Source organism: Anas platyrhynchos, chromosome 7 (assembly GCF_047663525.1).
Source record: "Anas platyrhynchos isolate ZD024472 breed Pekin duck chromosome 7, IASCAAS_PekinDuck_T2T, whole genome shotgun sequence".
In the NCBI taxonomy this organism is placed as follows: domain Eukaryota; kingdom Metazoa; phylum Chordata; class Aves; order Anseriformes; family Anatidae; genus Anas; species Anas platyrhynchos.
The window spans coordinates 26514114-26532104 of NC_092593.1; the positions used below are offsets into that span (position 1 = coordinate 26514114).

The 17991-nt window shown below is 44.2% G+C and overlaps 1 long non-coding RNA gene across 1 annotated transcript; it reads right to left on the reverse strand.

Annotated features, from left to right (window-relative positions):
- Positions 1-1528: 1528 nt before the first annotated feature.
- Positions 1529-17390, reverse strand: LOC110352188 (uncharacterized). Its single transcript, XR_002400759.4, has 2 exons — positions 17124-17390; positions 1529-2676 (listed from the first exon to the last, which is right to left on the reverse strand). It is a non-coding gene; the product is annotated as an uncharacterized lncRNA (long non-coding RNA).
- Between the last annotated feature and the right edge of the window lie 601 nt (positions 17391-17991).

Sequence of the window (17991 nt, forward strand, 5' to 3'; positions counted from 1 at the left end):
GAGAACAATTCCTTACCGGGGGAAAATTACATTTAAAAATAAATGGAAAAGCATCAATCAGCTAGGAAAATATATTCAGCTTTTTGGATCTCTGGAGAGAAAGTGATTTTTTTATTTTATTATATTTAAGTAGGAGTGAAGGCCACAGTTTGATTTTTTTTAAACTAAGATAACTAAAATGATAGCACCTTCACATTTGCATATAAACTGTTACCTTTTCTTTACACAGAGACAGTATTTTTCATTAAATGTAAATCCTGAATATTTACAGACCTGTGGAGATGTGCTAGCAGATACCTGTTGGTAGAGACAGATATGCCACATAGTGTGATAAATTGCAAGGCCTGTTCTGGGATGATTTGTATGTTGTGGGTTTTTGTAGACAGCAAGCCAACTGTGATTCCAGGTGAGCTTTTTAAGAATTCTCAAGCCTCCTTTCAGGATTTAAAAAAAAAAGATCAAATTAGAACAGCTTTCTTTTAAAAGCAGTTCTGTACTAGACTGCATTTTGTTCACTCCTTTGCTACCTTAGTCCAGAAAAATATGAGAGTCAGCCAAGCCACTAAAGATTAATTTTTTCACGCACAGTAGCTCCAAAGTTGGCCCACACAGGCCAGTCTTCTTTATAACATCACAACCTGTGCACTGAGCCAGAAGAAAGCAACCACACTATTGACAGCTTTCCTGGAGCATCCAGAAATTCCTGCTGAGGTTGGGGTGGATCGTGCACCTTCCTCATAAAACCCCCTGCCTCAAGAAGCCGCTGTCTTCAGGCTCTGGACATCTGTCCTCTCCTAACCTTGTACTACTCAGGCCTCTCCCCAGCCGTGTATCACATCTCCCAGTGAAGATTGCCTTCCTGTCAGAGACGCTAAATGGCTTCAACATGTTTCACCCCGAACGAGCTGTGTTGGCTCAGACAGCTTAAATAGGTATGTCTTAACGATGCCAGCTGACCTGTGACAGATGGAATCAGAAGGGATATGGGAAGAAGAGTCCCAGCGGCTGATGGTGCTCACCCAGTGCCTCAGAAGGTCATCGCGGAGTCAGGAACGTAACCCAGGTATTCTGGCTCCCAGTGCAGCTTTCCTATTCATGAGGCTCGCTGCCGTTACAGCTCTGACAAAAATACATTCAGCAAAATGAGATTCCCCCGCAAAATGTATCTAAGGAGATATTTTCATATTATGAGAAAGATTATGAATTTTATCCGGGGGGTAAATAACCTCGTGAATGAAATGTGTCATTGCTAGGCCGTGAAAGAGGAATTCATTACATCACCTTTTCCTAATGGGACGTTATAACTGATGGTGTTTTATTTTTGCAGTCGTGCAAACTCTACCATGTCACATAATTCACCACAGAGAGCTGGAATTGAGGCTTTGCCCATATCATTACATGAAGATGAAGTGCTAGTGCTGCTCTGAATTACATTTCTATTCATTTTACTCCTTTTTTTTTTTTTTAAGTATTTGCTTCCCATACATGAATTGTTACTATTATGCTAAGATTCGCTAAGGCACCTTGCTGACAATTTTTCCTCTTTTTTACTCTGAATTAATAACAAAATGCAAATCAGTAGCAGTGGTTTTTTTTTTCATTCCACTTAATACAATGCTTGAATAATAGAGCATTTAAAGGTTTACAATATATATTAATGGCATTTAAGCACCCTTCAGAGTAAATACGCCTTTGTTTTTCTTCATCTTCTCCCTCTATCCTCACCCTTTCCTGTGTTGTGCCTGCTCTCTGCACCTCACACGCTTTAAAACAAGGCCATCGCATCACATTCTTTCCTCTCCTCCCCTTCCTTTTGAGTTGGCAACAAAATCTATCTCACTACTTAAAGAAAAATGACCACTCACCGCCCCCCCACACACGCTGCAGAGCCAAAGCTCAATATATCTGGTCACCTAGATAAATCCAAGCGGCATTGTCAAGGCTGAGTGTCAGGCCACAGTCACAAAGGCTGCTGCTCTATTAAATTCTTTGGCTAATAAAACACTGGTGTGGCAGCTTTTGTCCATGCCATTACAAACAACAATGACTGTTGCTTATTAAGTCAGACAAACAGCAGTTTCTAAGACTACACCAGATTTTTTTCCTCATTTACCCAATTAAAGCTATTGGTTTCACCTACAATTTTTGTTTTGTCATTGGCACTATTCAATTACTGCTTTTTTGATGGTTAAGTGACAGACATCTTTTATTTAAAAAGAAAAAAGAAAAAAAAAAGACTCCCTAAATTATCCACCCCAGATTTTCTGCGAAAGAAATTTACAAAACAGAATCTTTTTCCCCAGCAGCACTTTTAGCTTTGTAATAGGAGGATGGTTTTCTGGAATCAAGAAATGATGAGTCCTGTGAACGAGAATTGTCCTCTGTGCCACGGCAACATCTCTTCTCCCTGAACAGCCCGGCCCCACAGCAGTGTTCACCATCTGTGCTTTCCCAAGGAAGTACTCTTTCCTCCCCTTCTTCAGCGGGGATTGGGCAGCTCTGTGGTATGTTTGGGATTCATCACCTCTCTCCAGCTCTCTTAGGTGTTTTATAAAGATGACACAATCATCCCAGTTTGAAAACTATTGCCAACTTCAGCAGTTTTGTGGATGTATTTGGTTTGGATCCATCACCATTGCTGAGAGACTATGCAGCTCTGATCACTCCTAAGCTGTCCTGGAAAAAAACATATGAGAAATAATAGCTTTTCCTTCTTGCTTAACACTCGCTAAAGCCAGAAACTAGAACAGACCATCACCTGCTGAGCGCACAAAACCCAGGAGCCATTTCCAATTGTCGAGCCCACGGTACTCAGCAAGGAAGGTGCTGACACACACTTCTCCAAGGACAGCCCATTTTAAACCACGGGTGACTTCTGGCAGGGCCTGAGTGTCTCGTTCAGTAACTCAGGACTACTCCAGCAGGGTCCAAGGAGATGCAGCCCAGGACGTGCCAGGTACCAGCTGCAGTGATGGAGCACACTCACACTAGCAGCTCCGAGTGCCAGAAACCAGCACTGGGTGGCAGGCTAGGACAGCACTTAGCAGTGGCTCCCAGCCCTGATGCATCACTTCCAGCTTCTCCCACAGTTGTCTCCTTGGCAGCTACAAAAGGCTTGGTTGGGTGGTACAGGAGGGGAAGCCCATGCACTCAGCACGGGGGCTGCTTTGCTCTACTAAATGGCCCTAAGAAACCAGAAACTCCCTCTGCATGCAACCAAAGGAGGCTGCAGATATTGGCTCACTTTTTCTTCTCTGTTTAAACCTGAAGTAAAAACAACGCCTTTGAGGGGGAAAAGCGCGACTGGAATTTGTCCAGGCAACTAATCTTGTGGGTGTAATTTTAGACTGGAGCAGCCTGGTAGCCACACACAACTTGCTCTGTGTCCCTGTGTGAGGTAAAAACAACTTGGAAGTCAGCAGCCTTCTTCCCCATGAAAGCAACCAATAAGGCATTCCCCATCACCGCCAGTAAGGTGGTGTGGGACTAACTTGCAGGGTGATCCCCTGGGCCTCACTCAGCCCTCTTCCATCCCTGTGAAAAGCAAGGAACCTGCTGGTTGTATGCAGGAGCGCATTTGAGACAGCCAGTTAATAGGGCTAGAGATGGTTCTGTTCCCAGAACCAAGCTGAGGTTCCTTCTGCGCACCATTGCAATCGCCTTTTTTTGTTTGGGTGCTGTGTTACAGGCCAGCCACTTTGCTCCCTCCTGGGCCTGCTGTGATTCATACCAAGTGTCTGCAGACCATACAAACACCCGGGCCCTGTCTGAATGCATAAAATGCTAATCTCATTAGATTTCTCATTTTCAGTGTAATATTGTCACAGTGCTATGCACCACTGTCACAGATTAGCAAGCTTGCCAGAATGGAGCCCACTAATGAGTTAATCCAAATAACGCTCAAATCCCAAATCAGATTTAAAGCCATCTAGACAGAAGACCTGCCAAGGATGTGCGAGGGGTAGGAAGGGAGAGGGTCAGCCTTGTTTTGACAGAAGGAGTTGTCAATTAAGTGAGAGGTGGGGTATAATGGAGAAGCAAGCCTGCATTTTCTCCTTGGGAGGACAGACTCAGTCAAACTCCAAGCTACCATCCATGGCCAGTAGCCCAAATGGGCCTTGAGAAATAATCTGAAATAACAGATACATCCGTATGGAGTGTTAGCTTTTGCTCTGAGAGAGAGACAGTTAGCTATAAAAATCAGCAGCTAGCAAAGCTGCTGTTGCCATAATTTAATCTAGAGTGCTTGGAAAGCCTAAGCAGCTTATAGATCTGAGCTTGATTCATTCCAGCCAGGAATCCTGGGATGAGGAAAGGGCCATTTTTCATGCAGTTGTTTCTTACTCTGTCAGTGACCCAACACGCTGAAGAGATGTGCAGAGACTCAAACAAAAGGCTTAGAGGAAAACACAACATCTCAGTGTTAGTGTTCCAGGTAGGTTCTTCAGATGTAGCTGCAGCCTGAAGGGTAGAGCTGGCAGGGATCTCTCTTTTTAAAATTATTTTTTTCCCCTTTCCTTTTAGGTGAAATTGCTCTTTTAAGGGGAAAAAAACAATTATTAAAGCTGAAAATTTGCATGGGTATATACCAGCGTCATTAGGCCTCCAGTATGATACGGTTCCACCTTAGGCATGAAATTTCTGGGCAGAGCCTCAGGAAGTGCTTCAGAAGAGCCTGGCCAACAGAACACTATCCCAGAGCAGGGGAGGCCATGGTCACAACAGGGCTGTCCACACCTCAAACAAGGGTCCAAACAGCAGCTCTTCAGGATAATACTGGCACTTCTCTTCCATACTTTTCATAAAATAAACCTTGACAGGTATCAGCTTTGCTCATGGAGAGCAAGAAAATATTTTTTGCGATGTTGGCATATTTTCCTGGACAGAAATAATTGTCTCTGGTCCAATGCTTTACCGAAGAGTGCCTAGAGAACAGCATGGCTTGTCATTGCATTTATTTTCTCTTTGTGGTCCAATCTTTTATGCTTTCCTCAGGAAAGTAGTCCACTGATCACTATAGGACTTTTTTTTGGCCAGGGGTGGGGAATAAGTCTTTCATCCTTTAAAGCAAACCCAAGAGCTTAGCATCAAGACCATGCAGTTTCAGAGAAGAGAAGCAGCCTGTATTTTATGCTGACTTGTGCATCATCAACAAATTCATCCTTAAGCGTTAATTTGGCTGTTGATGGACTGAGGTAGGAAGAACAAGGTCTGACTCTCCGATGGGGAATTCAGCTAAGCAAAGCATGTGCAAGAACCTTAATTTGATTAGTAAACACGGGCAATTCCTTATGTAAATCTCTATTTCTAGGAACTTTTGTGGAGTAAGTGTGTTAACAAAATCTTTTCTTCCCAAAATCCGTGTTGTCATAGTACATCTCTCCCTGCTGCACCTTCCAGGCATTGTGTCAACTGACAAGCAGAGCGTGCAGGCTGCTGGGCTGAGCCAGAACCCAGGGAAGTCCGCGTGAAGCTCTCTGTTCATTTCACAACATCATGATCCAGGCCTTGAACCGCACCTTGCGTGCAGACAGAATAGCTTGCTTATGTCTTATTCCATCTCTCACTAAGCAAACAGTTCGGTACTAAGCAGAGTATTCAAAGAAAGAGTGTCCATTCTGGTTTACTGTTTTGTTGCTCCGTAAAATTATCCTGCTGATGAAGGATGCCAATATGCTGCCAGTTTTTACACGTGAGATAGATTTTCCAAGTCATGTGTTTTTGACTGCTATCAAATAGATCCCAGCATAAGGGGCATGAAAGAGCCAGCAGTCCCAAACTTTCCAAAATCTAGCTAAGCTTCCAGGAATATGCATTTGTGTGTGCAGATCCTACCCCTTTAATAGACAACTGCCCGCAACAATCTTCCTGCTCCATGCTAACAAGGTACTAACAACAATAGTAATCACAGTTTGTCTGCTCAGCTCACCCCAGGAGCATGGCAGCAAATTGATGATCATTTCTCATTGTGAATTATGACACAGGCACATCACCTCACCCCTGGAATAAAGCAGCACCTGCCAATCCTGTTAAAACAGCAAGGGGAAAAATGAAAGCCCTGCCGTAGCCAATCTGATTCCCTGCTGACTCTAATTACCCAGACGGGAATTTTGCAATTGCTTCCTCCACCAACTCCTGCTCTGCAGTCTGCAGACTTTGGCTAGTTCTTTCTTTTGTATGCCTACCACCACTGAGTAGATTGGGTTCCTAATGAGTCTTGACACTAATGGTACAGGGAGACAGCGCAATTACATATCCCCCTCCCATTCAGAGCAAACCTGGCAGGAAATGACCTGAGACCTCACACCCTTCTGCCCCAAAGAATCCAGTTATAATGCCTCAGGAGCAGGGCCAGCTGGTGCATGCTCCCCCCTCCAGCAGCCCTCGCTTCACTTCCCCTTGCCATTGTGCAGGTGGCTGGAAACAGTTCTTTATGGCCTAATCCACGACTGGTGGGTTGAGGCTAACACAGAAGCCAGGGAAGGCAAAGCACATTGGAACTGAAGCCCATCAAGAAAGGAAAGGAAAAAAACAAAACAAAACATTTTTTCGCACATGTGCTGGAGAGCTCTAACACACAGTTGTTGTCTATTAGGTGTTTAACAATGTGTGTAACTCAGCCTGCTTTAAAAGGGATGGGAGGGAGGAGGGGGAGACATGTGCTTCTGTGATTTCCATCTTGATTGTAGTCCAGGTGTAAAAGAGACTGGAGCTACCTATTGAACTGTGAGCTAATTACAAGAAGAAACAGATGTTGTCTGCTAATGAGGATGCAGATCCATGAGAAGCATCTTAGCTGGTGAGGAATAAGCGTGTCTTCCACTCCTGGAGAGAGCAGAAGTCTACAAAAGATGTCACATCTATGACCCTCCTTGCCACAGCATCTGAACAACTCACGAAGAGCAGTATGTTTGCCCCTGTCAAGAGCCCTGCAAAAGAACTCTAGCCCCATTATACAGGTGGGAAGATGAGGCAGAGGACCAAGGACACACACAGAGACTGATCAAAGCATGAAATAGGCCCAAATCAGCTTATTCTCACTCCAGTGCTTTAAATACCAATCTATTGTTTGCCTCTTGCTAGTAACTGTGAACACAGCATTTCATGTATCATTTAATTTCTTTCACTGCTTTATACCCTATGATAGCATAATCTCCTACTTCCATTAACCTCACTGCTCCTTCTGTTTCCCCTCAGGGGCCTGCAAGTCTTCTGCCTCACAGCTGTTTATCATGACGTATGGGATGTTTCTCTTAGCTCTTGAAGAGTTATCTGGCCTTTGAGGATCCTCCTCCTCCTCCTCCTCTTTGCCCCAGGGTAAGAAGGAACTGCTGCAGTTCTCAGCTGCTCACCAACTTCTGCCTTGTTCCCCCCCCACATACATGACAGTTCTGCACATCCTGTATTTTCTGTCCTGGACAGTGTTATCTCTGTGGCACTCAAATGCTGCCATCAGCATGAGTGAGCTCTCAAATTGCAATGCTTATGGATTATTACAGTTTAACAAGGAAAAGATTGGAGTATTTATCTCCAGTGTAACTTCCCTGACAGCAGTTACAGCATGGATCATTTCAAGGATCATTTCAACTTTTTGCATCCTATCTGCCTCCAAAATTTGGTATAAAATATACATAATTTTAAGAAAACAACAGCTTATTTTAATCCCACTAATAGCTATTTTCCATATTGACGGAGGTGCTCCGAAGCACGTCATCTGCAAAGTTCTGAGGAACTAGAAATTGTGCTGAGAGAGCATCACGGTTATACAGGTGTCCCTATTCTAACCCACTACACAATGCATTCCGTGCTTGCAAAACAACAAAAAAGGAGCAGTAATTTCAAGTGGCTCAGGGAACTCCTGATGGATTTCTCTTTTTATTTTCCTCTCCAGTTTTAAAGTATTATTTACTGTAGTATTCAATTAAGAACAAGGGTTTACTATAGCAACGGCAGTGTTGAGAGGTACTATTCAGATGCTGTCTCTGAAATACAAGCTTTTAAGCACTTCTTAGCAACACTTGTTGATAAACCTATGGCATATGAGAATGCTGTGTGGTTTATGAGGAGTAACTTGCACACTAAATTAAGCCTGCAGGAACGGTATTACTCAAGGTCCTCCCCTTCCTCCATGACTTTAATCTCTGAGCATCAGTGCACTTGTTACCAGAGAGCAACACTAATAAAAATACAAAGACATCATCTTTGGACAAGAACTACAAAGGAGGATCTGTCATATGGCAGCTTTTCTCTCTGCCACTGTGTGGCAGCAAAAGTTGCTTGCGATTCACTGCATCAGTATCTTCACAGGCATTCCAGCTGTGACCTTGCCATCACTCATTCTGGGGACCCTCTCTCCTTTGGCATCTGCCAGCTGTCAGCGTGGGACTCCAGGGAAAATTATAGAAGATTTCTGGAAAATTACAAGGGGCAGCAGAAGGGAGGATTTGATTTGTTTTTATTTTCTCTGTAGAAAGGAGCTCAGGTGCCTGCAGTTCGCCAGCTTCCTGACTTACTTTTGCCTGAGTGTCTCTCTCTGTTCTTCTGTGGGCTTCCACTTCACTGCCTTCCCTTTTCTCATGTCTCTCCATTTCACACACTTCCTCTTCCCGGGAAGTCATAGTTTAAAAGCAATGGCGGTCTTCAAAGAGATGATTTTCTTCCTCTCAGTACTCATTCCTTGAAGGACCATCCCAGCCTGATCAAATCCATTCCACAAGAATGGGAGAACAACAAAGAATCCTCACCCCTTCTGATGTGGAGCCTGGGTATTTAGACAAGACATATCAATGACTGCGATCATTATCTTTCTCCTCAACAAGTTTTCCTTCCTCAACTGCACTCCCTTTACAAAGGCACCTTCCAGCAAAGCTGCAAATGGATGTGCACTGGGAAAACCCGCAATTAACAGCTGTGGTTAACCACAAGCAGATAAGACCATTTTAAACATGCCTGTCTTTGTCTAGACTAGATGCTAAGTGGTGTTTGAAGTATACTCACTTTAGATGCTGTGAGTAATTCTGTTTTCACATTCCCACCTGCTTCCCCTACTGGTTGAGAACATCATAACAAATATATTCACGGTTCCTGTGGATTTGATATTCAGGATTCTCACTCTTTCATCGATTGAGGTATCATTGAATTCAAGCTGGCAGTGTTCCACGCTGCAGGACAGAAGTGCTGATCACTGCATCCTGATTTCTTATCTCATTATGGCCTACATTTTTAACTGATGTACTCGATTGCATTTTGCACTCCTTCCTAAAATCAAGCTGCTAGCGTGGCCAGGTAACCACTTCACTCCACTACAGGGTTGCTATTCTGGGGCAGCAGCTGAAGCAGCCATTTCAGATCTATTGTTTGTAAGAGGTGCAGGAGTTAAGAAAGCTATATGCACCAACAGTATTACCGTGCTCTCCAGAAAGGTACCTGCAAATATGTTCAAAAGCACATTCTACCAGAAATTTAGGGAAGAGTGTTAGATTTATGTAAAGACCAAATGCTCCTCTAGTTAGGAGCTCCTGGTTTCTGTTGTTATCGAGGTCATGGCTGTAGAAAGTACCTGAGCACATGTAGCCAAGGACCTGATCAGCTGGAATCGGGTGCTGCTGATTACAGCTGTTGTTTCAGCAAAACTTTAGGGAAACAAAGATGCACACCCCAGGCCTGGCAGCAAGAAGCAGCTCTGAGCACTTACACAGTTACAGCTGGAGAAATAGTGGAGCATCAGACTGCTTGTTAACTTCCAGTGCCAAGGTTAACACCTATATTTTAGGCCTCTCATGCACACTGTGAAATTCCTTTGATTGCCTGCTTTTCTCCTCCAGCCTGTAGAACCCCAATAAAGACTTGATTAGACTATTGTCAATCTTCTTCAAGAAGGCACGGACAATTTTAAGTGAAATGATGGTGCACAAATTGTTTTAATTAGAAGAGCCCTATTTTCTCCTTGAGTAGAATCATACCCCAGGTAGCAACAATACAAGAAAATCAACAGGCGGCCTGTTTGCCGGTTACCTGAGCTTCACATCCGCGTTATTCAGCACATTTGCAGCAGGAGTTGGTTACCTTCACTGGAACATTTATAGCCTGATTTAATAATGGCTCTTTGAATCCAAAAGCTAGAAATTTCACTGAATCACTTCAAAAAGAAATTAAGACAAGTTTTAATCTTTGGCAGGCTAATGCCAAGCAAGAAGTGTAGCCAAGGTCTCATTCATTAAAACCGGTGCTATTCAGTTCCAGCGCATCCATCGCTTTGGTTTTGCAGAAGGCGTAATTTTATGCCGATGCTTTCCAAAGTCCCACGTTGCTGCATATTTCAAATATTTTGCCCCAATATGGCCTGATTATTGCTAAGTGGGAAACCGCTGGCAACAAATAGCGTGCAGGCTGGATTTAATCTCAGAGGAGGGGGAAGGATGAACATTAGGAAAGGCCTTCTCCTGTGCTGTCCCTCAGCTCAAACTATTTGGCAAGTCACGAGCACGCTCGGTACCCACGCGTATCTCCAAGATTACTTATCCGTTACTTGTATCTCCAAGAGCTCTCTCTTCAGCATTAATTCAAAGTCTGCTTCATCAGCTGGGAGCCAGCAGGAGCTGTGCATTCCCTGCGACTGGTTGCTTTCATTCAATTCAATCACACCAGTCAATTTGTGAGTGCAAATCCCCCAGGCACAGACCCCCTGAAAGACTTAACCCTGACCAAGCACCTGAAGTTCCTCTGTGCCCATGGTCCTGTCCCCTGGCTCTCGATACTCCATTTCTCAGCACCCACCCTAGCATCTCTCATGCACAGCTGCAGGATGTCGCTCTAAGTTGACTTCCTCTTGCATGGGGGAAAACAAAAGTGCCTCCTCAGTGGAGGAGACTTTATGTAATGTAAGACTTTATTTTAAGCAGTTGTTGGAAAACATACAACTGGCAGATATAAGAAGGGATTAATCCAGGTGTCCCATTCAAACACCAGGTAAATACTGTGCTCCCAAGTACTTGGGCAGCTCTCACAGAGGGAACTGAACCTCACAGTAGCATGCACCTTGGCTGTTAGAGCTCACTCTGAATTCAAGACATGGATTCAAATCTCCTCATGAGAGAGGCAGTGCTGTTGGTGGGGAATAGCACCATTCTACGTGAGAAGGGGTTTGGAATTAGGGTATCTGGAAAGGAAGAGTTTATGCCCTAACTTTCAGGAAAGAGCAGCTGTTTGTGAAGCCTAAGTGAGCAGATGTCTCCTTTGACAGCGCTGAATGTGGTATCTCAGTTCTAGAAGGGGGCACAACTTTCAACATACATCTATCTTCAGCTCGCTGGCTTTTGTGAATTGCACTTTGTTTCTTCCTGGATGAGAAATTGAATGCCTGTTTCTCCCTGGATACTGCAGAGAGAATCTAGGTACCTCAGCCAGGTTTGTGATATTACGAGGTCTAAATGCTTACATCTTGGTGACTTTATAATAGTAGAATATGTATCCTAATAATTATAGGAGTTGACACGGATTTGTACTATCATAATCTTCAGGAATAATTCTCTTATCCACACCCTGATGGCTTCCACCCCGCGTGCTCAGGTTTGGAAAGCAGCTGAGGAAGAGATGCTGCCAGCCAAACCACCAGTGCCTGGTGTAACCATGCTCTCAGCCAGCAGGTAGTAAGGGTCTCCACCTTTCTGTTCACAGCCCTCTGAGCCGAAAGGGGAAAAAAAACACCACAAATTTATAATCACAGTCTGAAGCTGACTAAGCTGAGATGCTGTGAAGCATCCTCTGTCACAAACACTCTAGATTATCAGCAGAGATGAGTGAAGTTGCCTCTTCTCCTTGCTGATGACTAAGCCAGATCAGCTCTGCCGGGCTCCACGCAGAGGAGACTCTTGCTGTGACAAAACCAGCTTTAAGACCACCAGTGGGAAGGGGAATTGGAGCAAAGACTTGAAACAAATTTAATGGGATGGCCAGTGGTTTTCAAAGGCTTACACGGTGATTTTTTTTTAGCTCAACAGCTGAACCAGAAGAAAAACATAAATATTTTATTTTACTTGGATTGAGCCATAGCCTTTGTTTTAAAACCCATCATCCTTCCTTTGCGTTGAACGAGTGCCTTATCTGTGCCAAGATGGGATATTTTGTTTTCAAGGACTTATAAGAAAAACAGAAGAAATGAAGGGTTAGAATCACAGAGGTGCTATAAGAGGCTGTTTGCAGTATAACTGTTCCCCAGCAATGGCTCATGAATTTACCTCAGTTTTGGGAAGTCATCCCGAAAAAACTAACTACTAATGGAGGCAAGGATTAAACCCCAGCTCCCCGCTGAGTGTTCTGTATGCAGGGTTAGGAAGGCGTGGCATTCAGCATGGTAAGAGGTCTCCCTGGACTCAACAACCTACACAGACACTTGAGGAGGGTCCGAGGCCATCCCACTTCTGAATGCCCCATTGCCTGTCAGTTGAGGCATGTTTCTGCGTGATGGGATGTTCAAAGAAGGGGCAGATCCTCAGGCTGAGAAGTACGCGATCTGTATTCTGTCAAATTCAGAGGTTTTCACCATCCCACACCTCTCTCATCCTTTTCTGATGAAGTTATGTGATAAATTTGACTGACATCTGCCAGTAATGATGTAGCTACAGCAAATCCTGCCCTGGGTGGGAAACAGCCTTCTTGGCATCCCTTCCAGCTCCCTTTTTCTTTGGCCCTGTGGCTCAGATTGATGAATCTCTCTTGGGTGAAACAAAACCACTCTTCACTATTTGCCAGGGGAGCTTAACAACTTACCTAAGGGTGAATGCAACTGGGTAATGGCTGGCTGGATAAATTTTGGGAATGGGTTTTCCCTGGACACTCTCTAACCATTCTGAATTCCTTGCTATTATACAGCAAATTATCTGTGGCCCAGCCAGGATAGGCAAATAAGGGAAGTTCTGGTGAAGGAGAACGGGTAAAGGAACCTGAGGTTACTTTCTCAGGGAAGCTGAATTTTAAATGTTACCTCAGCTGAGGCAGAGTTTGTTGGAAACTCTCTGGCTTTGAGAATTATTTTCATCTACTGAAACACTCGGCAAAGTGTCCATTTTCCCTGATCACCCAGAGGTTATTTGTGCCCATCTCCAATGGCAGCCTTCTCCCAAGCATTCACTCTCGGGATGGAGGCTTGTTCCAGTGATTCTGATCCTTTCCCTCACTGCAGTCGCAGTCTGTGGTGTAGCTTTGCCTCCCATTAGACTTCCTGCGGAAAGCCAGCACTAATGCCAGGTTTGGAGACAATACTGTCCCTCCATGGACCGTAATGTGAGGCTGCAAAGCAAACTTTGCTTTCAAACAGCCACAACAAAATAACAAATCCGCCCCTTCATTTTCTGCACTCTATTTTCCTAATTAGGTGGGTGGGAGAACAAATGTCCACATGCAGAAAGTAGGTGGGCATAGGCTGGATAAATCCCATGCTCCCAATTCTTGGCATGGAACAGCGCAGCCATTATCCCTTCTAAATGTCAGGGAACTAGCTCCAACTCTACGAGGTGCCAGACACCTGCTCCCACTACTCCCAGCTTTGCCTTCTGCTGTTGCATCTCTCACTCGCAGGCCTTGGTGTAATTCCACTCTGCACAAATTGAGCCGTAAGTGCCAGGAAAGTGGGATTCTGAAAGCATTTCATAGAAAGGCACAGACCAGGGCAGCGACAGACCTACAAGGAGGGACACAGCTGCCACTTCCATGAAGAGGTACCACTCGGTACTGAGACTGCACATTGATAAAAAGCCAGCAGAGGGTTAAAGCAAGATGCTTTCTTGCAGGCAGATGAAGTGAAATGGATTTAGGGATTTTTTCACAACAAAAAGGGGCGGAAGAGCCACAAAAGGCTATTGAGAGGAGATAGCTAGCTCTTCTGTCTGACACATGTCAACAGAGAAGCAGTGGCAACAAAACAAGGCTGTCGTGTTGAAAAAGCAGATCTTTCAGCCACAGGCTAGCTTGCAGGGCAAATTGTGTGCAGCAAATGCTTCGAGTACAGGGGAATCCTTGTGCTGCTCTTCCAGCACACTTGAGGAGCAGTTGCCAGGGAAGGCAGAAGCAGCAAGCAAAGGTCGTAGCTGTTCCACTGGAGGCTGGCAGGCAAGGAGGGACTTACCCTGTCACACGGGAGGAGCAGGGAACGCAGGCAGGGAGAAGAGGGAACATGTGCCACAGCCCATGATGGCCATCATTCCTGGAGACAACTGCCACCATCTCTAGCTGGATTAACCTACTATTTACACTTCTGTGACTGAAGGCACGCCATTTCCAGTTTCCTTGGTAAATGAGGACACAGCACACCATTTCTGATGTACTCCTGCAACTTCTGACCCTCCTGTAACTCCAAACAGGGTCATTTATCTGCTGGCTACTCCACAGCACATCACAGCCCTCGTAGCAGGACAAGATCAGCATTCTGCTTAGCTCACACCTGTTGTGGCGACCCTGCAGGCTGCTAGCCATAGCACCGCAAAAGAAGTAAGCCATTCAGCAAACCACAGAGCCATGTAAGAAGCCAGTCGGTAGCTTGCTCTGTAGCTCATCCCATGGCTCCATTACTATCACAAAAGTATCATGGCTCTGCAGTTTTTGTGACAGTAACAACACCATCACCACAGCCTTCAAGCACTTCAAATTACCTGTTTGGTGAAAGCCCTGTGCACCATTAGCATATCTTTAATATGAAGTCCTAGGAACAGTGATGACACCTGAAGACAGTGCAAGGCAAGCTCACTCTGGTGCATTTGAGAAATTGTGTATCACCCAAGAAGAACGGGACACACTGATAACACAACCTTTTCTGCTACGTTGTGCCGCTTTGGAGGCTGTCCACTAAAGACAGAAGATAACATGCCAAGTGAAACACAGCTCTTCTTGTGACTACAGAGTGGTTTCTCTGGTAAAGGGAAGCACTGCTCTCCCAATACAAACCATTTGTCAACATAATGCTTCCACTAATGACAGACCCGGTCTCTCCATGAATGGCCCTCAGAATGGGTCCTAATTACACCATGTTATTGCAGAGGAGGAAATGTGCATAGAAATTGGAAAAACTGGCGTAGAAACAGAGCAATATTCCCAGCCTACTTTCCAGCTCATTTCCAAACTCGTATGACTCCCCCATATGTCAGCTCGAGTAGCAGTGTTAACTATTCCATTTTCTGTGGAATTGGTGAGAATCAACTTGGAGGCTCTTATGCAGGAATTCAGTCTTTCGCCCTGAGAATCATAAGCATTAATCAAACCGTACACTACAAGATAATCATTTTTAATTGATATTGCATAGCACTTAGCAATCCCCAACCAAGTTAAAGAAGCTTGAACAATGTTCAAACAAAGCAAAGATATTGGCCTTCAGGAGACAAGAGGCAAACAGATGGAGAGGGACCGTGAGAAATTGAGAAATGATGTAGATTTCAGTCACATTCTGAGTCTTATTTATTAAGGAGCAAGTTGCTTTATAGTGGAGGTTGTCTGTTACTGTAGGGTTTTTTAATGAAAATCATTATTGGAAAAGGTAAGATGTGTGCCAAGCAGATATTTTTCTTACTGAATTTCTTATTTGCTAACTTCATATACTGTTTCAAAATACATTGCTATGGGCAAGTCTCCTTCTGAAGGAGAACCTCTGAAAATCACTATCAAGAAGATTAACATCTAGCATATAAAGCAACATAAGACAGTAAGTAGCTGTATATGGAAAGGAGGAAAAATATTTGCCTAACAAGATGTCGGCAGGTTGAATTTTGGTCCCAGATAACCGGTCTAAAATAAATCAATTTACATGAGCGCTAACCTAACTGAGCTCAGACTCTGCCAGCCAAACACACGGTACACTTGAAATCTTGTTGCTTGGCTGATACCAGTCTCATTGTTGGGAACCATGTGGATTTCCACTTCTGGAGTATTAACTTCTTTTCAGCCAGCAAAATCCACAGGATCTGTTTGTCTTGGAATCAGAAAGTGCCAGCTGTCTACTTCACCCAGTATGAATAAATGCAGATTTACTGTTTCAAAAAGACTTATAAAGAATAGTGGTTGTCTGAAGCCAGAAGCAACCTTTTTAATCTCCACAGGCAATCTCCAGACTTATTTTCCTTTTAAGCTACCTGTGGCCTAAAACCCAAAGGCTGCATATGAAGATCCCTAAGATCAACCTTCAGAGAGAGAGAGAAAGTCAGATTCTAGCTGGAGCTATTGAAAAAGTTTCCAGGCTATGTTTGCATTACGTGCTGTCTTGGAGAAGTGCCCGATTTCAGCTTATACAGGAAGCATTAGCGTGGCCAATTGTGCTATAAACATCAGAAATAACACTCAGTCCTTCCTGAGTTTGTTGTACAGCATCTAGCTTGAGAGAAAGGAAGAAGAGGAAAGTAAGAGTAATAGAGAAGGAAGAGGAAGAACCAGTAAATTCTAAGTGGAAAGAAAGGGAATGACCACCTTGAATTTCAGAGATGAAGCAAGATGAAGATGAGAGAATCTGAGCTCCATTAATGTCTATTCTGCCTTCCCACAAGCGCAAGCCAACGGGGTACCATGAAATCCAGCAGGCTAGTAGGTCTGTCTCTCTTTCACTTGTAGTGCAAGCACAAAAGCAACAACTGCTGTTGCTATTGCAAGAGAAAAACAAATACCTGATAGGAGGGAAGAGGAGAAAGCAGAATAATCCAGATGGCTTCCCCTCTCTTGAGTGCAGCCCAGTGCTAGAAATCTCAGCCTGCACTCCTTGCTCCAGACACAGAGTAAAAGACCACAACCACAAATCCTGACCCCTACTCACACCATAGCAGGTTAGGAACCTAGAGGTGTTTAGGTTTAAGTACTCCTGTCTGAAAACAACTTCAGATTTGGACATGAAGACAAAAAAGCTCTAAGTCTTTTGATTATCAGGAAGATAATTGCCAAACATAATTCAAAAGCTCCTCGAGTAAGATTTCAGCTCAAAAGACCCACCCATTCAAGATGGCACAAATACCACATAATATTGCGACAGGGGTAGAAATCTTAATATCTCAATGTTTGTAGACCTGAACTGCAAAAGCCCATCAGGTCTCACTGATGAAATTCCGCATCTACTCCTGACTCCTATCTAGCACTCTTTTCACCCCCAGTTTTACCTGTCTTTTGCAGTTCACTAAGCAGTAGTAGGGCTTCACTCCTCCCTCTGGGACCCCACACCTCCCGTGGTTCTCCAGACTGCTGCACCCAACATGGAGTTGCAATGAAAGGGAGAAGGCAGATGGTCTCCTTTGCCGATAAGTACCTGCCCAGCAGCTGCCTAGCTTAGCAGCTAATAAAACCCAACACCTGGGAGTATGCACTAGCATGGCAGATACTCCTTCTTATGTGTCTGTAGCTATTGTATCACACAGAAATTCACAAAAGTGAAGAAGTCTATAAACGTGTCCTGGGCTGGTCTCGAACCCCAAGCATAGCTGGAACAGATCCACATTTAAACCAGACCAAATACCTCCACCTAGCTATAAAGGTGCATCACCCAGGTGCAAACCAACCTTATTTCTTCACAGCTCTCTCCTCTGCACCTTAGAAACACCCTGTCAGTGCTTTGAAATGCCATTTTCTCACAGCTGTTTACTTTAAACTGATTTCACTGCAGCAAAGGCATCGTCTCCCTTCATTAGCAGGGTTTTCACAGAAATAGCTTTGCTCCAACTTATGTATTTTAATAATTTAGGCAACCAACATGTACTTGCTCATTTCCCTTTCAACTAGCAACGCAACCATGCGAGTGCAATTCAGTGGATGAAGCAGCTATGAAAAAGTGTTTAGCCATGACCTTAAGCAGCCTAGTTATGCCAGAAACTGTCTCCCATTAATCAGTTGCACTTTGTCTCTAGCATTGACTTAACACTCTTTATGGAGCCTTTTGTTGCAGGAAAGATGTTGGATTGCTCAAAAATGTCAAAATTACATTCAGATTTCAGAGCACAGAAAAAAAAAAAAATCAGGAGGAGAAAAAAACGT